This window comes from Vicugna pacos, chromosome 4 (assembly GCF_048564905.1).
Source record: "Vicugna pacos chromosome 4, VicPac4, whole genome shotgun sequence".
Lineage (NCBI taxonomy): Eukaryota > Metazoa > Chordata > Mammalia > Artiodactyla > Camelidae > Vicugna > Vicugna pacos.
In genome coordinates, this window is record NC_132990.1 from 57,794,652 (window position 1) to 57,820,650 (window position 25,999).

The 25,999-nt window shown below is 37.6% G+C and overlaps 1 long non-coding RNA gene across 8 annotated transcripts in view; it reads right to left on the reverse strand.

Annotated features, from left to right (window-relative positions):
* LOC140696123 (uncharacterized) overlaps positions 1-25,999 on the reverse strand; it is a 673,002-nt gene that overhangs the window by 298,279 nt on the left and 348,724 nt on the right. For all 8 annotated transcript variants that reach the window (XR_012072172.1, XR_012072170.1, XR_012072174.1 and 5 more), the window contains one exon: positions 11,645-11,700. This is a non-coding gene — a long non-coding RNA (uncharacterized lncRNA). The remainder of the gene's footprint in view (positions 1-11,644; positions 11,701-25,999) is intronic.

Below are 25,999 nucleotides of genomic sequence, written 5' to 3' on the forward strand. Positions count from 1 at the left end.
TGATATACTACCTAATGTGTTTTAAATTTACACAACTGGGTGTTAAGTTTGGGGATGAATGAATGATAAGTACATAGAAACCTAAGCAAAGGATAAAAACAACATTAACTCCAAAGATAAGAAAATATTGTGCAAGAAAATCATCATACAATATTGCATGCCCAGCTATAAATCATCTTTATATGGTCATACAATTACATTGAGAGGATAAGGGAATGAAAAATGTGGATAGGGATAAATCCTCATCTACCATAGTGTAGTACTTAAAATAGTATTAGTTCTTAAAGCAGTTTTTACACATCAAGAAAGAGCAACATAAGCTTGGTTTAAATTTATAGAGACAAATGCTGAAAAATTCTATTAGAAGTGTTGCAAGTCGTTGCCTCTAAGAAGAGGAATATAGGAATAGATCAAGAAGTGCTGCTTTTCATAAAATTATGTACATGTATAGCTTTGATAAAATAGTATCTAAATTAAAATTTCAAAACCAAACAAATTCTAATACATTCTGTGCTTCCTGATGGCAAGTATTAAGGTCTGGTCCTCACTATACTTCTCCCAACCTATTCAAAAAGGACAGCCAAGGTCATTATATTGTCCACAGTCAACCTTCCTTCCTGACACTTGTCTTCCAAAAGTGAGTCCTTGAGAGGATTTTTCTGGGGAAATTGAAGCAGTGAGTGCCTTTGAGTAGGGAGAGGGGAACATAAAGGGATAGAAGAGGGAGAATCCCAAAGGCAAGGAAGGTGCTAAAGTCAGGGAGGTCCTGTGAGTAATGTCCACTCACTGGGGCTCCCAGGCTAAGCAAAGATTCTGGAGTCAAGTTTGTGATGGAGGCTTCAGAACCACCTCAACTTAAGATCTTCTGTGCACTTGGATGATGAGAACATCAGTAGTGTCCATGAGAGCCTGAGGAAGTAGACCCCAACCCTAATTCCCCAGCTCTACTTAGTATTCTACTATTCCCTTGGCTCTCTGAGGACTACAAGTAAACTATTCAGAAGTAGTGGTACTACTACTACCATCATTATTATTTAGAACAATGAATAAGAGAACTGAATAGCTTTTATTTAGTGACCCAGAAACCTATTTCAGTAGAAATTATGCCTCCCTATATATAATCTTCTGGACTATCTAATTCCAGAATATTTTAATATATGGCTAACAAGAGTCTCAAATTATCACAAGTCTCCTTCAGTACTTACTCAACAAGTGGAATGATAGAAGAAACGATTATCATGGCCCCTACAACAACCTGGACATTCACCAAATATTCCGGGTTTCTAGCCTTAGGACTTTGTATATGCTTTTCTGGCTTCCTGGTCTTGCCCCACTTTCTGCAGAAGTTGCTGCTTCTTAAATGAAGCTTAAATGTCAGCCACAGCCCTAGGCCTTCCAGGAGTAGGATCACTCTACCTCAGTAAGTCATCTGTGACTTTCCAGCTGAGTCCCCCAACACTTCAGACAGGCTCTAATTACTTTATTTATTCATTATCTGTTTTTTCTTAACTCTCTCCCCATTCAAAAGCCATTTCCATGCTTGTCCTTTTCATTCTGTGCCCACGTTGTTGGTAATGGCTCAGTGAAGAGTTACTGAATTTTAAAACCAATGAGCATCACAGTTAATGAGATTAGGCAGGACTTTGATTTTTGGTTGTATTTCAAAGTTGTTAAAATGTCAATTATGGCAGCTGTTAGACTTAGTTACTACAAATGAGTGATCCAGCACCCTGTTGTTTGTACAATATAAAAGTTGTTGAATTTTCAAGGCTACTGTACAGATAAGAGCTCATGTGTCCCAAACCATGCCTTCCTGAATTTCCAAAGTCAGAGCCACAGTAGGTAATTCGGCATTCAGTATGTGCCAGCCATTCCACCAACATAAGAACTGACAGAGGAGAAAGCAAAAATATGAACAAATTACAACTACCATTTACTGAGCATTTACTACATACATGGTACTTGGATATTATACTTTTCAGCCTCCTAATAATCCTGAAAGACAGTTTTGAGGTTTTTTAAAATCCCACTATGAGACAACAGAAGCTCAGAGAAGTGAAGTAACGTGTCGAAGAAGACATGGTAAGTAATTATCTGAGTGTTGAATGAAAACTCAGGTCTGTCATTTCTAAAGCTGGCACTTCTCACTACAAAATGTCATCTCTGAAACCTAAATTTTTACCTTTTCACATCCAAAAGATTAAACCGCAGTCGCTAATACTGAGCTATTATAACCCAGCCCTTTTTAGAGGGAAAAGCTAGGAAACCAACTCCTCCTTTAGTTTGTTGTCAAGAAGTTTAAAGAATTTTTTTTGTTCATGGAGCACTTATGCAATTTTACATGATGACCCCGAGAATCACGGCTCAATCACTGAGGTCTCAGCATAAATCAAAAGGGAAAATGATAATGAATGTCTTTTGAGCTAATAGTAGAAAAGCATCAAAGTCTTCAAGGAGTTACAGGTTAGCAGGAAAAGATATGAAATATAAATGACACTTCATTTACTATAAGAACAAGGTACAAATGTTCAGAGTAATTTCTTTCCACCATGAACTCCTAATGAAATGTGGAGATCAACGTCAAACAGGTTATTGAAATAGGACCTGGAATATATGTCACAGTAAGTCAAACTGAATGAAGTAAGTTAGAGGAAACAGAGCCATGGGATCCTTCATCTTTGGTTTCAAGAACAAAGAATTGCTTTTTTTTTTTTTTCAAAGCAATAGTATTTAAAGTTATTAGTCATGATGAAAATGCCAAATTTTTAAGGTGGAGTTATAGGTTCAATAGATGCTGGACAAAACCAAAAACAATCTCCCCTTTAAAACAAAACTTATAAAAATAATTTTTAAAACAACCTTAATGTCAGGTTTTCATATTTGTTATTATTTTGATAGATATACCAAGATACTTTAAAGAGAAATGTTTTCAGAAAAATTCTTTATTCATCAGGATATATCCTCAATTTCCTATTTTCAAAAGAATTATAATCATATGGTTTCTAATTATAAAATACATGTTCATTCAATACTTGAAAAATGAGAAGGAAACCCTCCCATAATCCCACAAACCATGATAATTTTCCTACAAGTAGAAATATGTTTATATATTACATATGTAATATATATTTCAGGCTCAGTTTTAGAATGCTCATAATCTTCTCCCTACTCTATGCCTGGGCATTAGGGTTTTCCAGGATGATAATAATTTTATGTAATTTTTTTTAATTAAGGTGGTTTTTATTAAACACATGGTTGTACATGATTTCATTCATATGTCCTTGAAAAGCTTTTCATATAAATACATTTGGATGTCTTTTGCTGCATGGTGTCTTTATAGTGAATTCAAAAACCATGTTACTAAAAGTACACAACTATCTTCACTCCACTTATGTTATCACATACTGTCTCACAGGTCTTACTCAGAACGACACGAGTTTAGGGTGTCAAAGTGCTGTCAGGGAAGACCCATCTTGCTGGCCATCGATTCAGCATTATTTCTTTTCTCTTTGCTTAATAGCCATCTACATTAAAAATCTGTTTCAGAATCTCACATTGTATTTACCTGTGAAAAAGGAGTGGGTTTCACCCTCGCTCACTCTCATCCTAAAGCCAGTTCAGAGGCTTCCTCTTCCATATCATCAACTACTTCTGAGGTGTCATGACCCTTGGCCATTTTTGTTTTTTTAAAGAGGAGGATTTATCATTGTCTCACACAATGGAAAAGATGGCAGAAGGCACCACTTACAGCTCAGAAAGGTCTTGGGCTGAAAAAGCTGTAGATGATCTTTGTGTAGACACTGCTAGGCTGTCCTTCACATGGACTCCCAGATCTGACCCTCCATCCCACACCCCCCAGCTCCACAAGGTCATTGCTCCTCTTCCCATCAAACCCCACCCCAGCCACCCAACCACAAGTGAGATAGGGAACTCTTTCAAAATTTCCTGTGTTGGCAGAAAGTTTACACCCTGCTTCCCTCCAGCCTGCCTTTTGGATCTCAGAAGTTCGTGTTGAAGATTGAAAAAGAAAAACTCACCTACTGTTTCCCTCTCTTTCAGTCCTGCTTCCCCCAGAGTTAGTGTGAAAATCACTGAGGAAAGGTCCCATGTAAGGAGGTAGAGAGAAAGAAAGCATGCTGGTTCATATTCCAAAAAGTCATTGCACTAATTCAATCCCTGTCTGCTCCTCAAGGACTACGAGCAGCTTGAGGGAAGCACCAGTAAGAAGCACCACTCCTGGTGCCAGCGCCCACTGCTCAGCACACTTCTGGCACAGCCACGTAGCCTCAGAAGTACTCACTAAATGGATACACATGTGAGCTATCACAATTTTTGATTATCAGATATGGAGAAAAGTTGGCTGCAACAAATGATATTCTTAACAACTTCCAACAGTGCAACGTTTCAATCAAGCAGAAAAACACTTTACTTCTAAGTGGAATACTGGAGTGCTTAGTGTAAACTGTTGAATTAAACAGATTTATGACAGTTCTGCAAAAGTAAAAGTTTACAAGGTGTTTTAAAGAAACTGATATCACAGGCCATATAATTTCCACAAGCATTTCAATGTAAGACTGTGTAATTCCTCTGCATCTGATGGTGATGTAAGTGCAGGCGTCAAACACTCAGCTCTCCACCCTCAGTCGAATGGGATGACCAATGGATATAAAATTAAGGAAAATCCAGCATCAGCACTGGAAAATAGGAAGGATGCCATGCATATGCCTAACACGTTAGGAAATGTATATTTCATATAGGCTGATGGTAATGAATAGGTTCCATTTAGGCTCTATTCGTGAATGCCCTTGTGACAGAGAAGGAATAGCAAGAAAGTGGAGGGATCTAGACAATTCCCATGAGACTAACAAATTTGCAGGGGTGAAAAAAGACCCTGGGACAGGAAAGTCCACAATCAAAATACGAGTTGTGTTGTTAGGTTTCTTCTTGAGCCAGGAGCCACCTCAAGGAGAAAGTGCTCAGAACAGAAGTGAGAAGCCACTTTTAGTGGGAGGCCATCCCAAACAGGGTCATCCTAGGTCCTGAAAAGATGCTGTAGGTACAAATAAGAAAATCACTTTGAAAAGATGAAATGCTTCTTTTGAAATATTTATTCTAAGAAATAAGAACACAAATATGCCAATTTGTGTCTCAGAAAGGTTCCAGAGGGTTTCTGAATGAGAGTCTAGTAACAGAGTCAGCAGTGGAAGTAAAACAAACAAACAAACAAAAAAACATAGTTGTTGAATGTGGCATAGATGACTGATTGTCCACCAAAAACTCACAGTTCCCCTTCCATTATTATTCTTGGGAGGCACGTGCCCCTTGACATTGGGGTAGAGCCATATGAATAGTGCTCGACAAAGGAATATGAGCAGATGTGAAGCATCTCTCCTGGGCTAAGGTTTTTAAGAAGCCAGTGTGCCTGCTCTATCGAATCTTTCTGCTTTGGCTGGAAACAGAGGACTCAGAGGCCCTCAGGGATGGAAGGAATCTGGGACCCTGAACCGTCAAGTAGAGAGGGAACAAATAAGTTTCTATTGCTAAGCAGAATGCTGGAGTTTGCGTGGCATGGTAAATGGTTTAATAGCTGCAAATTCCTTCCCTCCCAGTATCCACACCCCTAGCAATGTGACTTTGCTGTGCCTTCAGAAAAGAAAAACTATTTCCTCTCTATGATTTCTTCACCAACCAAAGGAAAACTCTGTTTTTCCGTACTCTACTATACTCACACCAATGCTTCACTTCTGCTACCAGATGTGTATGTTTTTTCCCACACAAGGGAATTCTCCAATTCTCTGTGGACACACACTAGGTGTCCTATAATTCACTTAAATTCTGACACTATCTACCTAGAGTCAGCACCAGATCCCTCTAGTTAAGAACTTAATCCCACAAGATTGCTTCCACTTTAGATGACAAACACAAGTGCAGGTTGTCATCCGTGCTTCTGACTGACCAGCTATAAATCAAGGGCTCCCATGATCTCCTCCTCGGGTTCACTAATTTGTTTAAATAGCTTGCAGAACTCAGGAAAACAGTTTACTAGCTAGATTACTAGTTTCTTAGGAAAGGATAAAACTCAAAGAAACAGTCAAATGGAAGAGATACATAGGGTAAAGCATGGGGTAAGGGGCACAGAGCATGCATGCTCTCTCTCCCTTGGTGTGCCAACCCTCCCACGTGTTCAGCAACCTGGAATCTCCAAACCCCTTTGGTTAGGATTATTATAGAGGCTTCATTACATAGGCACAATTGATTCAATCACTGGCCATTAGTGATTAGTCTATCTCTAGCTCCTCTTCACTCCCCAGAGGTTGGAGGATAGGGCAGAAAGTTCCAACCCCCTAATAGTAAGGTTGGTTTGCCTGGTAACCAGTCCCATACCAGAAGCTATTCCGGAGCCCCCAACCACCATCAGCTCATTAGCATCTAAAAATACACAGTCATTTTGAAGATTCCAAGGATTTTAGAAGCTCTGTGCCGGGAACAATAGGGACAAGACCAAATGTATATTTCATATTGTAAGTCACAATATCTCACCTTCTACCCAGAAGTGGATAGAATCTGGTTGGCCTTGTGACTTGTTTAGACCTACAGAATGTGGCAGTAGTAACACTGTGTAGGTTCTAGAGCCTGGGCCTTAAGCTCCTCTCCTCACTTATTGGAATACTCCCATCACCATGTAAGGGGGCCTGGGTCAGCAAAGAGACTGAATGGAGAAAGACCCTGAAGCCATCAGAGGTCACAGAGCCATAGGACTGAGCCCAGGAGAAATCAGTAGAAGAACCACACAATATAAAACTCAGGGGGAAATAACATTAAAAAATACAATGGAGATAAAACAGATGTCTCTGAATTGCAAACTTCCAGAAAACAGTGGAGTGATATCTAGAGCATTCTGAGGGGAAAAGACTGTGACAAAGAACTCTGTAACTAAACAATTGCTTTGTATATATGAGACTGAAAATTTTATACTGAAAGATATAAGAAAGGTAAATTATATCATTCTTACATGCTTCCAGAAAAGCACGTATGGTTAAAAATTTCTTGAAGATTTGATCAAGACATAAACAACAACTTCAAAATTCAATAATGTGGAAGTTGTGGTAGAAAAGCCTCAGTGATACAAATTAAACTTAACAAAGAACCGTTTAAATAACTATAAATGTTTTAAAAACTTAATACAGATGTTAATAATTCTTAAAAGAGAAGCTATATGATTAAAATGGTAATAATTTGGGTCAAAGTCAAAATTATTATCAATAAAAAACAGGGCATGTGGGAATAGATACACAAAGGTATGTTAAATTTCTTATGCTAAATTTCTTTAATTATCAACATCAAGAATTAAAGAGAATATATTCAAATATTTTTTTATTTAAAGGGAAAACAAAGCCAAATAAAAAGACTGCATCTTTTATTTTTATCAGTGAGACTTAGCAATATATCCGCAGTTCAGTGATTTCTTAATAAATTATATATAAACACATGTACAATTGTATGTGCAAGTTTATATGCATGCATTATAGAACATACGGTGATGGAATCATCAAAAGGATGAGATAAACCTGAAATTAACACTAATTTAAAATAAATTTAATTGCATTTATTAATAACACAAACTTTTTTCTTTCACTAAAATAATAATGACTTAAGTAGGAGCAGAATGATGAATTTGCTCTCAATGTTTTAAAAAGTCTTGATTCCACACCTTGCAATACAGCAATTCAAAGGTGTGATTCTGGATCCATTTTTATTTCAAACTTGGTTTTAGTGACTGTAATAGCTGGATAAGTTCCTTCACAGATAGACAAACTCAAGGTGAAGGAGTATGTCACTGGCCACACTTAATAATCACAACACTTACGTTCTGTGTCCTCCACCAATTATGTAATTGTTATTGTTGAAATGTGGTAGTAAATTTCCACCTTCCACAATATTAATCAATTACTCTTGAAAACAGATCAGTACATGTTATATTTTTATGCTTCAACAAATGGGTTTAAAATTCTCTAAAACTTTTAAACAGGCTAAAAATTCTATTTCAGGTTTTATAAGTGTGTTGATATGAGAGATTATTTTTTATAGGTGTAACATTTATATAGTTTTCAGCAATGTATCAGATAGCAATGGAAACACACCAGGAAACATTTCCAAACATCCGTTTTGAAAATGCTCTCTATTACCTCATAACGTGGCTAATGGTGAATTCCTGCCAGGAAAAGGGAAAGTATTAGCTAGGCCTGGTTTTTTTGGGGGGAGGGGGAGGTTGTTATTATTGTTCCTTGTGTCCGTGTTTGCATAGTGGACATTACTTTCAACCTGCGTGTTTTTTTTTTTTCAGGAGTCATTTTAAGATCTTTGCCAATTCTGTGAATTTGCTTAGACAAAAGTAAACAAAATAACCCTTAAATCCACTTAACTGAATATACTTAAATTACAGTGAGTCAAGGAAAGTGAGCAAAAAGTGTAAAAGTGTCAATGTCACTCACTCTGATTTCTAGAAATCATTTTCTTCTCACCCCGCTTACTACGAATAAACTGAGTCTGTCCTGCATGTGGACCAGAGCAAAGTATCAGTTTCAGTTCACATTCGATATTAGTAAAGCTTAATATCTTTCTTAATTTTTGAATAAAAATATTTTCTTCAGCCTGCAATGAATACCTTGCACACCAGCTGGGGTATATATATATATCCCACTCTGGAAAATGTAATAAATCAGTATGGAAGTATAACAGAAAGATGATCATAGAAAGAGACCAAATATATCAATGATGGCAATAACTATAAATGATCAGAAATCAAAACCTAACTCTAAGAGATACATCTAAAACCAAAGTATTAAATTATTTTAAAAGCTTAAAAACAAAAAGACAGGGAAAGGCACACTTTTGTTTTAGCAGGCCCAAACAAACAGGAATGAGGAGTCACAGTATTTATTTCAGACAAAAGAGTATCAAGTATCGTTACACAGGAAAGGGAGTCTCCTTGCACACTGACAGAAAGCACAGTGTACAGAGATTTCAAGAACAAAAATGCATATGGATTAGAAACTCTAGGCAAAATATACAGGAAACACAACTGTTAGAGACTAAAATACCACCCAGCCTTGGCCATTCAAGTGGATAAAAACCAACCAAGAATACAGAAGATATGAATAATAAAGTTAATAATAAATATATATATTGTGATTTCAGGGGAAGAAACAGAGAATATGCCTTCATGCCAAGATTTTATGGAACATTTACATAGATAGATCATATATTTGACCGCAAAAATAAAGCCAAGATAAATTCCAAAAAGTAGGAATTGTATAGGTCATGTTCTCAGATCACAATGTAATTTAAATACAGAAATTAATAACTAACATGGTCTCATTCATTGGCTTTTTCTTGTAAGCCATGCTCCCCAAACCATAAGCTTTCCACCAAAATATCATAGAAGTTCCTGCAATCTAGGAATATATGTCTATTATGCTCTTGAAATATTCCTCTTCAAACTTTATGGAAAAAATAATTCAAGGGTTAAATTACTTCATAATTGAAGAAATACATGCATATTATAAGGAATCTGACAATCAACTAAGGTGCAAAGAAAAAAGGCAAAAATCACCCATAACCACACTATCCAGAGATATTTTTGATTTTACCACTTCAGGCTTTTTCCTATACATACATACATTAAATGCACACACAAACACACAAGCACTCACATGCTTTTTTTATTTTTATCACAGAATAGGGTTATAGTGTAAGTTTATAATTTTCTATTCATTAACTAATGTATCACAGGCATAATTCTATGTCAATAAATAAGTTTACACTGTTGTCTTTAAAAACTGATTTTTCACAGTGCATGGATATACCAGGAGTTAATTCACCAATCTTCCATTGAACTCTTTCTTTATTCACTGATCTATTAATATGCGACTATATATATTGCTTGTGTTGTGCTCCAATTTATCATTTGATGGTGTTAATTTTCTGTGTTGTTTCTATTGTTGTTTGATAGGTTTGGTTAATTTTTTACATTTGTATTTTTGTTCATTTGGTTTGGTTATGCTAAGATATTTTAAAATTTTTATATAGTTAAAACTATTATATTTTTCTTTCATAATTTCTGATTTTAATATCATTTTAAACTGCCTTACATATCCCAAAACTATAGAAAAATCTGCTTATATTTTTTTCCAGGTTTAAATTTACTTTTGAAAACTTCAATCCATTTGCAATGTATCTGAGTACAAGGCATGAGACTGGGAGAGAGTATGCATCGTGGTTAGTAGTATGAACCCAGCATCAGACTGCCTGTGTTCAAATTCAAGCTCTATTCCTGACTAGTCGGACAAATTATTTAGCTTGTGTGCACCTCAATCTTCTCATCTGTAAAATGGTGATAATAAGAGTGTCCACTCATAGAATTACAGTGAAAATTAAAACCTTTAATTGGTATAAAGAATGTAGACCCATGCCTTACACATAGCACTAGCTATCCAAATATCCAAACTATTTTCCAAATGACTAGCCAATTCTGACAATCCATTTACTGAATAACCTTTGCTCTCACTCCTAATTTGAAATCCCATTTTTATCACTGACTAAAATCTAGTATATTATCTATCTGGCCCTATCCCTATACCAGTACTTTATGTTATTCTAATTTTATAATGTGCCTTCACACATCTGGTGCAGGTATGACTTCATCACTCCTCTTTTCCAAAGTGTTCTTCTCTCACCCTACCCTGGTATTTTTCCAGATGAAGTTAAAAATATTTCATCAAATTCTAAAAAATAATTCCACTGGAATTTGAATTGGGGTTGTGTTGAATTTATGAACTGATTTAGGGGTATTTAGCCTCTTCACATTAAAATAATTTTAATAACAAATAGTTTACATTTTCCAAAAATATGCATTGCCTGTGTTTAACAAACGGATAAACAAGGTTCAGAAAGTCTCAGGAGCTTACAGAGGAAACAGGTGGCAGAGTCCAAGATTTATATCTGGATCTGTTAAGTTGTCACCTAGGTGACAATTACTAAAATGTGTGCTTTAGTGGTGTGATTTATGATCATTAATTTGAATAAAGATATATTCAAATATTATTTTAGAGATTAAATATTTTTTTCCCAACATGTTCACACTTCCACCTATTTTCCTAGCCATTCCTTTTCTATTTCATGGTGTGCATTCCAAAAGCAATAGGTAATCTTTGATGCCAATAAATTCTACAAGTAGTGGCAATGTTCTCTGTCCACAGCATGACTAAAAGCAGAAAAATCTCACTAAATGCTGACATTTATTTCTATTTAGTAGTGCATTTAACCTAGAGACAATATGTAAATACATGAGTTTTTTCCTGGTTATATAAGGTACGTTTAACGGAAGAATGTCCCATGTTGTGAGTTTTTTTTAGTTTGCTGCAAAAACCTTTGGCAGTCTACTGGGCGCCTGCATTTATGTGAAGAATTGAATAAGACACAGTCTCTTGCCTCCAGAACCCTTGAGTTAAATGGTTAGACATATACAAATACTTTACAGATATTTGGATATCATTGTATCCCATTTCTTGGAAATATGGACAAGGTAGAGGAACAGAGGGCTCGCTGGGGCCCCCTGAGGTCTTCGCTGAGTATGTGATCTTACCTGGGTCCCGATGGATGAGTAGAAATTAATCACTGGTCAGTGGGAGGAAGGGCAATCTACAAAGAGAGAAAAACAAGAGGAAAAGTGTGAGGTTGGAAAAGCAGGTCATATCTGAGAAACTGCACATGATTTAATATGCTGACTATTCAATATAGTTTCCATTCCCCAAAAGATGTCTTAGAACTTCAGTATATGAAGACTTCATCAGACTCTGGCCAGCCATTCATTTTCTTAAGGTCACTTTCCATTTATACCATCAATTATTTAAAGTTTTATCTCTCTTCTGACTTGATATTTTCCTAATTTTCTTCTTTTATGAAATTTGAGAATATCTTGAGCAGAAAAATTTATAAACACCTTTCAGCTTCCCTTCTGCTTAGGTGAAAATTTGACTAAGCTTCACCCATTTGTACTAGTCAGTTTGATATGTATGGTTCTGTGCGGCATCAACACATTCTTCATTAGAGTAATAGTCCCCTGTATGTTGCTTGAAAGTCTATCTAATCCCCAACTCCCAGTGTTTCATAAAGCTGAATGCAGGGCCTAGGTCTTTGCATCATCTCTGCAGGAGACTGAAGGCTGAAGAAAGTATCTAGGCTTTGGAGGGTGAACTTAGGTTCCAATCCCAGTGCTGCCATTTGTCCTGTGAGTGATCTTGGGCAGGCCATTTGTCTTTCTGAGCCTCAGCTTCCTCAGCTAGAAAAATATATGCCCTTGGATTTGCTTACCTGGGTCTCTGAGGAACAACAATGAATAATATACTCTCAACTTTTTGAGGATGTCTTAAGGCCTGAAGAAAATAAAATCCTAGGAGTGAAAAAAATGGATGACTTCCAGCTCATTAAAAATTGCCAGTCTTTGAGTAGATTTTATTCTACCACATTGATAAGTCAGTTTATAAAACACCACATGGTAGAAATCATAATTCTTGAAGAGCAAATGTTCCTAAATTATGTCCATGTTGACTTTATAATTAGAAACAACACGTTTGGGAAGCAGAAACGAAGTACCTAATAACTGCTAAAAATGCTTGCAAGAATCCACCTCTCTAGGTCGTGCTATGTTCTGGTGTGGATCCAAAAAGACAAGAGGGATATATCATTGCAAGGGCTTGTCTTCTGTCTATCTGATAAAAGCCATAATGGGGTATTTCTGACTCTGTAGCCCTCCATCTCTGTCTCCTTTTCTGCTTCCATCTGCCTCTCTTACTCTACACTAGTGTGGTTAGCATCTACGACTTCACTCTCAGACTCATTTTGGCAGATGGCCACTCTTCTGTTTCCAGTCTCATGCACTAAAGGTCTCAGCCATAGCAATAAGGCAAGAAAAAGAAGTAAAAGTCCTACCAATTGGAAAAATAAGTTAATTATTTGTTTATTTACAGAGGCGTTATTGCTTATGTAGAAAATTTTAAGGAATCTACCAAAAAAATAGAATTACTAGAAAGAAGAAGTGAATTTATTGCGATCACTGGATATAAAGTTAATATATATAAATAATTATATTTCTATATATCAATAAGAAAACTTTAGAAAGAATACAATTTACAATTGCATCAAAAGCATAAAATACTGAGTATGAAACTCATTTTAAAAAGAAATTTCTGGGGCAATAGAAATATTCTGTATTTCAATTGAGTGGTGACTATATAAGTATTTATGGTTGTTAAAACTCTTTAAGCTCTATACTTAAAATCTGTGCATTTCATTGTATGTGAATTTCACCTTAAAAAATTTTTAATTGCCCAAATTTTTAAAGCTATCTTCAAAACTTTATACTAAGCAAGAGAAGGCAGACACAATAGGTCACATGACATGTATGACTCCATTTATATGAAATGCTCAGAATAGATAACTCCACAGAAACAGTGCAGGTTAGTGATCACTAGTGGCTGGGGAGAGGAGAGAATGAGAAACTGCTTAATGGGCATGAGGTCTTACTTTGGAATGACAGAATTGTTTTGAAACTAGATACAGTGGTTGCATGACACTGTGAATGTACTAAATGCCACTAAATTTTTCAATTAAAATGGCTAATTCTATGATATATGAATTTCACCTCAAAAACTTATTTTAAAAACAACAAACATAAAAAGGACGTTGGATTAGAAAACAGACGTGAGTGTGCTTGAGACCTGGAGTTAGTCACTTCCCACCTTTGAGCCCAAGTTCTTTGAACTACAGCTTGGGGCATTTTCTATGTGCCTGGCCCTGTGCTACAGGCTTTACATGCTTTTCCTCCTTCAAGCTCCATTTACAGATGAAGAAACAGGCTTAGAGAAGTTGAGTACCTTGCCCAAATTCATATATTTCCATCTGTGTTTCAACAAAGCTGAATTCTGTATCTCCTATCTATTGAAGTACTAGCTTTTTCAGCCGTCAGATCAGCAGACGCCCTGCACCCTTTCAGCGCTAGATAATGAAGTGGATCTCTAAGACCAAACCAAAGGTGAGAGCTCTAAAGAGACCTTGTAATTATAAACCATAACAGGACACTTAAAACCCCTGGTCTAATACCAAGCATCTCCAACCATCCTTGGCTAAAGACTCAATAGCTGTGAAATTCAAAGAACCTATCTTGTCTGAAAATTAGAGCAAAGAAGGAAGTCTTCAAGTGTTTTCCCTGTAATTATATGTGAAAATGAGAACTTCATACCAACTAACTAGTGTACCTCACTCCTCTGAGTACCCTTTTATTTTTTGTTGAGTGTCTTATATGCAAATTGCAATTTAACTTCTTTCTTCCCAAGCTTTTGCAGTTTTCCATTTTGAAGCTTATTTATTATTCCTTGCAATGTCATAATAACAGGTTAAACCCAAGCTCTTGCAGGATTTTTGCCAAGATGAGATTTTTTGAAAAATCATATCTAAATTACTTCATGAAATAATGTTCCTATCTGCCTCCAAGCTGCTGTCAAGGCTGAGGCCAAAAGCTGTGCTAAGAACAGAGCAAACTGAGCCAGGGGTCTCCAGGGAAATAGTGGAGTAGAAACAGCTCTGGGGATATCAGTAGATATCATCTTATTTCATATTTTCCTCTAAATGGTGTAGGTGTTACCTTTACAAAGTACATTTCTTAATCAGATTCTGATTCTACAGGGGTTGGAAGCCCCCAGACCACATGCTCCTGGCTCTCATCGGAACTTCTATTGTGATGAAAATGAAATATGAGGGAAACATCTCAGCTTTCTTAGACTAAGTAATCTGACCCTTAATATAAAATTCTGTCATTCATTTATTTAGCAAACATTCTCTGAATGCCTGCTAAAGTACAGGCACTGAATATAAACATAGGAATAAAAAACATAGTCCCTGCCCTTCAGAAAATCACACTCTGATAGCAGTGATAACCATAAAAATAGATTCTTACAGCACAAAGTGATAGAAGGTATTATTGCCCAAAGGTGGATTAGTGATAATTTGAGAGTCAGTGGTATATTATCCTTTTAATTTTGATTTGTTTATTTATTCTTCATTCACTCAGCAAAACTTTACTAAGTAACCACAATTTGCAATGTGCTATTCATTGCTTAGGGGTGCACAAAAATGAACTGGATAAAATAGTGTGCACAAAAATCTTTTGTCAACTTTATTGACTTAACAGAGAGACAATGCACATGCTAGTTATTTTCTGTTGCTTCTCATATCTATTATCAAACTTTTCATTCTGCTCTGTGACCCATAAAGTACACTCTCAGTGGACTTCAATATGGATAAATTTTCCTCCAAAATGTGTTTTGTATAGGCAAACCACTGTATCATTTGAATTCCTTGATCAATAATCTTTATAGCATAGTGAAACTATATTTATTTTCCTATTTTGACATCTACTTAAATTATGTCCACATTGTCTTTTCCGTATACATCACAACACAGACATTTTTTAAGTTACCAGGTTTTCTCCAGTATTAAAATTTTCTAATTATCCTTTCTGTACTGTGATTTGTGGTTGTTGTTGAGGTTATTTCTACTCAGTCCAGTTTTTTAAAATCTGGATAAATTCTGTAGATAAAAATCCCTTTAAGGTAATATAATCTTTTGTCAGTTTTTCTTTGATAATAAATTTTACTATACATATATTTGTTATCAATATTACTTTATGTTCACTATCTCTACCTGCAATATTTAGTTGTGATTTCATTACCTAAAAATAAAATTGATGCTTTTAGAGTTGTTCAGTTTCAGAAGACCTTTTAATTTTACCTCAGCAGAATTAAAATGGCAATGTCAAAATGATGAGGTCAAAATATTTTGCTTTACATTGTGCAGCTTCTTGGATTTACACATCTGTAAAAGCACTTAGCACAGTGTATTAAGATTCATGTCTGCCTCCCTCAGGAAAATGTGAACTCCTTGAGGGAAGAAATTAAGTATTATTCACCTCCGGGAAGTCAACACCTTGCTCAGCCTGCCCCAGATGGTGCTGAGTAAATGTAGGTTGACTGTAGAGTCATAAATGTTTTGGCTTTCTTTACATGCTCGTCTGTGTGTACAGCTTTCCAGGTGTTTCATCTAAAGAGCTAACCAGCATAATGTTGTCAACGTTCTTAAATGCAGGGAATCCTAAAGTACCGCCCTGGTACCCCCTTACTTTGATGAACTCTGTTCCTACTCCTGTCACAATTCATGCTCATTTGTCCACACCCTTTCGCAAGCTCCGGCCCTCAAGTGAAAACACTTGAGTTTCACACCGCAGTCCTGACCTCGGAGCCATCACTCTTGGAGCTAGGTTCTAGCCCACCAGGATCTACAACAGGAGCTGAGAGCAAAAGGGTTAAAGAGGAGTTGAGAAGAGGGAGGCGGGGAGGAAGGAAAGGAAGAAATGCTGTGCTAGTGTATGTTCATCTGACTGTTTACTGAAAGCTCCGAGGAGGCAGCAAGTTCATCTGTTTTATTCACTGTTATGTGCCCAGCTCTGCGGACACTGCCTGGTACATAACTGGTGCTCAGTAAACATTTTTAATGGATGGGAGACCTGATAAAAGACACTCCAATTTACTGAGAACCTACTATTTAACAGGTTTGGCGCTAATCATTCTCACTGATGATCTCATTTTAAATGTCACCCTCAAGCCATCTTGGTGAGGTAGGTGGTATCAGTCCTGTTTTACAGAGAAAATACAGGGCCCTACACACTAGTGGTCAGTAACTCTTCACAGACTAGGCACCATGGAGTGAAAGCTTTGTCAGAGGAAAAGGGAACTTAGAGATGACCTAACCAAACCCTTTCCTTTTACTGAAGAAGATAAGCCCCAAATAGCTGAAGTGACTTTGCCGATGTCTCACAGGGCTTCAGGTTGGAGGCCGGACCTGAACTCAGACATCCCACCTCGGTTAGGGACCTTTCCCTCTGTTTTGATGCCTCCTGCTTGTTCCTAACACTGCCACATGTAGAGAAGACAGGAAACCATCAGTCATAGTCTTACCCCCCAAAAGAGCTAATTCCAAGTGTTCTTTAAATCATGTTCCACAGTCACCTACTATACCACTTTCTGATCCCCATAAACTCCATGACTTTGGTCTACTTGGGTGAACTTGTGTGCAGCTCTTGGCCCTTTAAGCCCCCAGCCTTGTATACGGCCCTGAAAATTGCAGAACTTTTTTATACTTGGCAGAGGAACATTTACAAAAGAACAGAACATGCTCTTTTTCTTGTTTTAACTTGACTCCATTGTTCACCAAATATATTTTTCTTTCTGTGGAGTATAACTGGAGAGTTTATGACACGATTTAACATTGAAATCTGTAATATAAAGATCGCTCTTTATCCCTATACTCTGACGGTTTGTCAAATAAGGTTAACGTAGATTGCCAAAAGCATGACTACATTATTAGATAATTCCTCAGGTTAGCTCTTTGCTAACATGAGCATGTTGCAGACAGCGGAATCAACAAGAAGAATGGGGATCAGGAAGCAAAGGAAGGGGAAATGCAAATACAAACTTGTATTTCTCACGGGGCCCAGTTCTTGCTGTTCTGGAGGCCTGCAGTCTGGATTCCTGAGGCGGGCATCACACACTATCTCCCTTACTTCCTGGGCAAACCTCTGCTTTCCATTTCAAACACTTCCCTAGTGCCCTCTGTATTTCTTCTGTCCTAATCTAAGAAAGGAAAATTTGTCATTCAGAACTGTATAGTTTTATTGTATTTATGACACATAACATGAACGAAGTGTTTTGCCAAGCAAACAACAAGAGATGCTGGCTAATGGTAAATTCATACCCACACTGTGTCTTGGGTGGACTGTTGCAAGAGTCTCCTAACCAGTTTCCCTGCTTCCCTCCCACCTCCACAGCATCATTGCAGAGTAATTTTTCTAGAATATAAATCTCATCATGTCATTCTCCTGCTTAAAACCTTTAAATGTTACTTTAAAACTTACAGAATGAAGTTCCACCTCATCAACATGGTGGATACTAGGCCAGACCTCCACCTCATACCAGATTGTCTCTCCTCCAATAACACTATTTCTCAACAAGACAAACTGTTACTTTGCAAATATTACTCTTGTGCCTTTTCTTTCCCTCATGATCTCCTAATAACACTTTAAGATCCGGTACAGAGGCCCCATCCCCTGGGAATCATTGAGACCTTTCCAGGTAGAGCTGGCCATGCCTTTCTTTCTTTAGAGCACTGATCACATTGAAACCTAGTTATCTGACCCCTTATCCATCTACCCCACTGGACTGTAAGCTCTTCAAGGTAGGAGACTATGTTTAATACTCACTCATCACCCCAGTTATTAGCATAGTGCTTGGCAAAATAATACTCATCAAATGAGTATTTACTTTGTTCAAAGCACTGTTAAATGCTATGAGGGATGCAAAAATTATTCAAAGTCTGTCCTTAAGAAACTTGCCCTTCATTAGTTAATGATAATCTAGTAATTAATGGCTAGTAGTAATGTACTGATGTTGGTTTCTTAGCTATAACAAGTGTACCATAGTGATGGAAGATGTTAACAGTCAGGGAAACTGGAGGAGGAGTTTGTAGGAACTCTCTGTGCCATTTTTGCAACTTTTCTGTAAATCTGAAACTATTGTAGTTTTTTTTAGTTCACTAAAAAAACAAATTGCTGAAAGCCTTGTTGAAACTGGCTCAGTGATTAATCAACTTCCAAGAGACAGCTTTGCAAGGGAGATAAACATTAAGGCTAATGAAAACTCACAAGTTCAAATCCAACCTGGGACCTTAACAGTTCAAAGACCTGAGAACTCTGAGCCTCCACTTTCTCCCACAAAAAAACAGGATTGGCAGTACTTGTCTTGCCTACCTACTTCAAAAGAAGAGGGAAAAAGAGAGAGAAATACATATTGAGTGCCAATCCTGTGCCAGGCAGGCAGCTTACATACCTATATTATCTTCCTGAATCCTCAGAACGACAACAGACACTGTAAAGCCCATTTTGCAGACTAAGGAGGCTCAGAGAGGCTGACTTTTGCCTAAGGTCATATTATTAGAAAGTGTTGAAGTCAGATTTTGTTCACAGGTTCTCTATCTCCTGGGTTGTTCCCTGCTGCCTTCCTTCCTCCAGGCCGCCTCCCACGGAATAGAAACACAAATGCTTTGGAAACTGCCCAACAATTCTACACTCCTGCATGAACAGTGCTTCCAACACAAAATTGGAATTGCCCAACTGACTGTCCAATCATAAATGTGGGAAAGGGTCTCTCACTACTTGCTAGTACTCAATAAACAGCTCTCCAATAGGGCAAGGGGTGCTTGAACAGCCTTCCAAGGCACCATGAGCCAGCGCCTCCTGCGAGCTCTCATGTTCCTCTTTCTAGGTCGTTGGGGGCTGCCCTGGGGAGCAGCCTTTTGGCAGCTCCACAGACTCCCTTCTGCTGCGGAGTGCTTTATTATCGGGGTGTCCAGGGCAGGAGCCGCAGAAGTGTATTGGTAATGCAATGCGATAATAGTGTATCAAATTCAAAATGCCACTTCTGCCAAAAGGAATTTAATTAAGCACGAAAGTGGGTTACTGCAATGAAATACACATGTGTTCTTTAAAGTCATGCGTGCCTTTGGGTATTTGGAAAATACTCTAAGTGCATGTTGTTACAGGAATCTTGTTATCAATCAGAAAGAAGGTTTTAGATCCTAGGTATATGTTTTGAAAAATGTGAGCATCTTGAAACCTTGCTGTTAATGTGTCAGTTTATCTTCATGAGATAAAACTGCATTTTGCGTCCAGGCCAAGACATAATCTTTCCCCTCACTAATCAAGATACAATGGACTTTTCTAGTTTAAAGTTTCAGCTTTGCTTGCAAATCCAGACCAAGCTTCCAAAATCTAGACAACTAAGAAAGTTGCTATTAGTATTTTCATTTTTAATAAGAGTATTAACTGCCTTTAAACACAAGCATTTGTTATTACAGGTTCACAAAACATCATGAATGGTCTAACCCAGAGGGCTATTAAAGGCCATCTAATTCAATCCCTTCTTTTTGTAAATGAGGAAACTGAGGCCCAGAAGGCTATTAGCCCAGGATGGCACAGTGAGTGACTGGCAGGGCTGTGCCCGTAATTCAGGCTCCAGGCTGGTGGCACATAGCTCACCCAGATATCCTCTTTGGGACTAAGTGATCCATTAAATTACTGTATATGTGACTGAGTGTCTTTTAAAAGTCACATATCCAGGAGAGAATGAGTAACATGACTCTAACTGGGGGGAAATATGGGATGTACACCAAATGAGGAACATTCTAATTTAAAAGGGGGGAAGAAATTAAATTCTCCAAAAAATCAGCGTTATAAAAGACAAAAAAAATTGATATTGAAATAGACCATGAACTGAATAAAAGTATGTGTCACAGTTAAACTTATTAAGGTCGATAACTGTACTGTGCTCAAAGAGAATATCCTTATTCATTAAAAAATGAACAGTGAAGTATTTAAGGATAAATGAACATGACATACAATTTACTCTCAATTTGATCAGAAAAAAGAGATAGACAAATAGACAAAATAATTAAGGCAAAATGTTAACAATAGATAAATCTGGATATAGGTTATAAGCGTGTTCTTTGCTCTATTTTTGTAAGTTTGAAATTATTACAAATACAAAGTAAGAAAAAAATTTAAGCCATGCAAATGATCACCACCAGCACCACAAAATTATAACCACTCTTCATTCAAGAGTAAAGGAGGGCATTTTAAGAACATCTCCAAAAATACAGAATCATGACATCCTTCATGCATATTTACTACAAAACCAAAATCTCAATAAATGAAAGCAGTGAACAGGGTCACCTTAGAAGGCCTCCCAACTTGGTGTTTATGTCTTGATTTGGGGTTGGCTCTACCCCTCTGGGACTGCTGCCATTTACCAATTTTGTTATGATCTTTCGTAGTAAAAATAACTTTCTATTATCCTAAAAATTACAATGAGAAAATTGATGCCTACTGATTGCAGCAAAATCATTAACCCACACGTTTTTCTCTTAAAAAAACCAAAAAGCTAAAAGGGACATTTCTGGATATAAACAGGAAAATGGTCACCCTGGGCCATGCTGAGGGTCCTGGTTCTGAGGAGAGACAATAACCTTTTCCCTAGAGGCTTGAACAATCAGCTTCATGGTAGAGCTTCATTTACACTGGCCATTATTTACACTGGCCCAGAACAGCAGTGCCTGCTCATCCCAATGGGAAGCAAAGCCTCTTCTCTGAATCTGCCATCTGTTTCTGGGCAGTGCCTGTCAGTTGTCTGCTTCATAAGTTCACACCAGTACTGACTGTCCACACAAACCATGCAGCACTGGTGTTGCCCAAAGATAAAAACAAATTCTGGCCACCACTCCATATCCTTTGGTCTTAGAGAATGCTTTACAGTGTTTTCTGTGAATAGCAGGGTAGCTTTACTAAGTCATTCATGGATAAATTTATTCCAACAGGTCTACACAGTATGTTTGTAGCTAACGGAATGTGTTCTGCTCTGGAGAAGAAACTAAGTCCAGAGGCTGGGTCCTGCCCTCGGGAAACTTGTAATTGCACTGGAATCCAAACAGCATACAATGCATCCACAAGCAGCCACACTGGCCAAGAGCCATACAGCCCGGATACTCTGTGTGCACACATGCGTGCAACACACACACATGCACACACAGAGTTGTAAATGCAGTAATCCTGGCACAGAAGGCACTTGCATAACAACATTTCTATCATATTGTTTAGCTACATATGACTACGTGTACCTAATCAAACTAAATGTGCCATGCTGTCTTGTCTTCTGGCCTGTGACCCACTGTTCCTTCTGCTTAGAGCATTCTCTCCCACCCCACCCTCACCACCCAATATCCCGCTTTCCCACCACCGCCCCATCTCCCCTTCTTTGGTTAATTCCTATAGCTTCTAGTTTGGATGTTATCACCCTTTGAAAAGTTTCCCTGACCCCTTCCCTCTTGGCCTGGGTCCTTCCTACGTTCTCCCGTGATAGCCCTTATTATGTTGCAACAGGGCCTCTAGAGTCAGACTGGTTAGGTTCAAATCTTGGGTCCCAGACCTACTGGCTTTGAGGCCTAAGTCAGGTTAGTCAAGGGCATAACACTTCTGTATCTCCTATGGTGTATTATCTTATTTAAGTTCTAGCCAATTCTCTAGGAGAAGTGAGGAAACTGAGTCACAGAGAGCTTCCATAACTCATCCAGTGTGACATACCTGGGGAATGGAGATCCAAAGCCAAGTCTCGAGGATATTAAAGACATTGGTTTTAAGCATCACCCTGAACTTAATCAAGTGGTACTAAATCTCTGCTACAGTCAGGGAGGAGTCTGGGCAGAAGGAGTTGGGACTGCCTTTCTGGAGGAGGTCACGTAGAAGTGCCAAGAGATTGTGAGCTGGCATCCAACCCCTGGGACAATTGTGAGCAATTGTTTGAAAGCCATTAGTTCAGTTTTAATATCACATTTAGTCACATAGTCCAATTTTTTAAATTTATATTTTCACTTTCATTAGGAGTAGGAGAGAGAAAAACAAATTATGCTGACAGAGGGCCCTGGTCACTCCTTCCCACAGGAGCTTGGAATATGTTCCCCATTTCCTAGAGAACAGAGACGATTAGAGTTACATAGAAATCCACAGGAAAATTATTCACAGTTGAAATAGGAGACAGTAAATCACAGAGCCTAAAATCGTGGGTTTTGGAATCAGAGCCCATCCAGCCGCTTCGTCGCTATGGGATCTTGTGAAAGAAAACTTAGGAACTCAAGTTTTCTCTGACTAGAGTTAAACTAAGTGGTCCAAGTCAAACAAGGCTGTTAGCCAGATATCAAGGATGAGGGGGTAGTGTGTGTAAAGACAGTCCATCCTGACTATCTGGTAACACCCCTAAAGAGTGCTCAGGGAACCCTGCTCCTGTTTATCATGATGTAGCCACTTCCACTTCACAGATGACCCAGGATTTTTCTCTGGTAAACATGCTGCTGTAATTTCATCTCAGCTGTTTGTTTAGAGGTTTTGAGTGCTAAATTTTGATTCTGAGGTTAAGTTATCCTTTGAAAATAGTTTTAAGATGCCTTAACTTGAACAGCAACTAAAAGGAATATCTGTTTTAGTGTTGTAAGCTTCACTAGTTAAACACTAGGGTCTTCTCTCAAAAGATTTTCTTCTGTCAATAATATATCTCCAGAGATCTATATTTCAATCATATTCATTTTCTGTACTTTCAGAATCACTGTTATTCACTGCTGAGAGAAAGAAAGGGAATGTAAATGTCTTTGCTGGTTCGATACATAAAGTCATTTTCTGAAAGCCAGTTTACAGATTCTACCTGACCAGCAAATGATCAGTATACGTGATTAGTAATGGTAATAAGAGAGGCTGTGTGAGGGAGGGGACCCGAGGTGAGGCTTCTGGGAAGGGGTGTCACATAGTGGGCTTGGACCAATGGGTGGACACTGCTCGGCAGAAAGTTGTGGAGATACACTGGACAGCCCCTGGCAGGCTGAATTCAGACCTTGACTCCCTGCTTGATTTTGGTGGCATGAACCAGGTTCCTGTATGTGATGAGAGCCTCTAGGGGGTTGGCATATTCCACCGAGCCTGTGTTAGTGCCTTTAGTGAAAGTGTCGCTTGTTACTCCCACGTAGATGATTAGGAAGGGGTAGTTTAAGATGTACTGAGCCCATCTACCTCCTAATAGCATCAACTGAATAAATTTTAAAAACTACATGAGTAACAAAATACCTCTTTTCTTCGTAATTGCCCACATTTTAGCACCAATAAGATTACAGCATGGAAACTTTTTTAATTTTAATTTTTAATTGTAATATAGAAACTTTTTTGATATGCAAGGTATTTTAATTATTGGGTAACTAGCCAGCATCTCAGCTGTTGCTGGTACAACTCTTTTTCTGTCATTAAATACATAAGCCCTTGCTCAAATTTCTCATCAGCTTTCTACACAGTTGTCCCTGTAAGAAAAAGTTGCATCATATTCCATACCTATAGTTTGAAGTAACTGTCAGGCAACCACTGACTTGGGTTCACACTTGAAATTATTTGCCCTCTCTGGCCACAACTCAGCAACCCTGGACTATAACCGCCTGGTTCTATGAGCTCCTCCCTAAAATCTCTCCCAGAGAAGGCAATGAAAGCCACCGGGCTTATATTTTGAGTCAGATTCACCCAGATATAGTTTTGAATTTGACAAAAACTTTCAGTCATAGGACACATTTAGAAGGGGAAATTATGTGTGGAATCTAAAGGAAAAAAGACACAAATGAACTTACATATGAAACAGAAACAGACTCACGGACATAGAGAACAAACTTATGGTTACCAGTTGGGGGAGAGGGTGAGAAGGGATAAATTGGAAGACTGTGATTTGCAGATACTAACTACTATATATAAAACAGATAAACAACAAGTTTCTACTGTACAGCACAAGGAACTATATTCAATATCTTATAGCAATATATAATGAAAAAAATATGAAAAGGAATATATGTATGTATATGTACGACTGAAACATTATGCTGCACACCAGAAACTGACACACTATAAACTGAACATACTTCAATTTAAAAATTGTTGAAAAGAATAGAGAGGGGGAAAAACAGAAAATTAATTTTATTCATACAAATATGATTAGGTTAATAAGGTTTGTTTATAGCTTTGCCCTTCCTCATCATAAACTATTAGGACAACTGCACTTAGCAACACAGCAAATTTAGATTCTCAAGATTATTTACATTTTTATTATAAAAGCAGTAACAACTTTAAAGATTAAAGTTGGAAGGAAAGCTTAAAGAATAATCATCTCTAATCCCAACACTCCATCAAAAAAATTTTATTTTCACTGTATCCCCTATTCCTAGCTCTAGTTTACATAACTGAAATCATAGAACACATAAATTTTTATAATCGGCTGTTTCACTTCACTCTCAATTTCAAATATTTTCAATGTTGATATGTAATTTTTATTTTCATTTCATTTTTTGGTACAAAATCTACAGTTTTTCTGGCTGCATAGTTCATCACATACTGTAACTTTTTTAGTCAACCTTCTAGCAATTTGGACTCTTGATTTGTTTCCAATTCTGTGCTATTTCAAAAAAAAAAGCTACAGTAAATTAACATGCAGGTATAATTTTTCCTTTAAATAAACACCCAGAACTGAGATTTGTTAGATAAAGGTAAGAACATTCTTTGGCTTTTACTCAAACCATTTATTAGCAGCTTGGATGAGTCCTCAGTGAAAAGCTTTGCCAGTTCTCCTCTCTTCAGTCTGGGACATGACTTCTCTGAGCTCAAAGTTCTCTTGGCTCTCCCATTCCCCCTCTATTCCCAGATCCAGCCCAGGCAAGTGAAGGATGCTGACCAGCATTTTAACATTTGGCTAAGCAAATCCCAGGCAACTTCACACTTCATTATTTTATCTCCACTCTCCTTTCTTTCTAAAGAAATGCCATTTCTTAAAATGAATGAGGTGTATACAAATCTCCGTTGTTTGGATGCAATTTTAAAAATTCACAACTATGGCAACCTAGCAAATTACCTGAACTATAGATGTGACTGACACACCCATGGGGCTAATACTACTCTACACATACTGAATAGGGTTCGGTGAGGAGCGAAGAAGATAAAATATGGAACCATACTTTCTAAATAGCAAAGGAACATGCAGAAAGTATAACTACTATGAAGCACACCTAAATTTACCTTTATATGTGTAGCATAATGAAAAAAATATATATATATATTTGGTCTGTGTCTCCATTTCCTGGCACAGAGTTCCTAAAACACCAGGAATCTCCTGAGGATAGGATTGATAGCAGTGTCTTCACAACAAGCCACTTTAGACTAAGTATTTACTAATGAAGCGACTCTCTAGAGGGCCTTAGACATCTTCAGGAT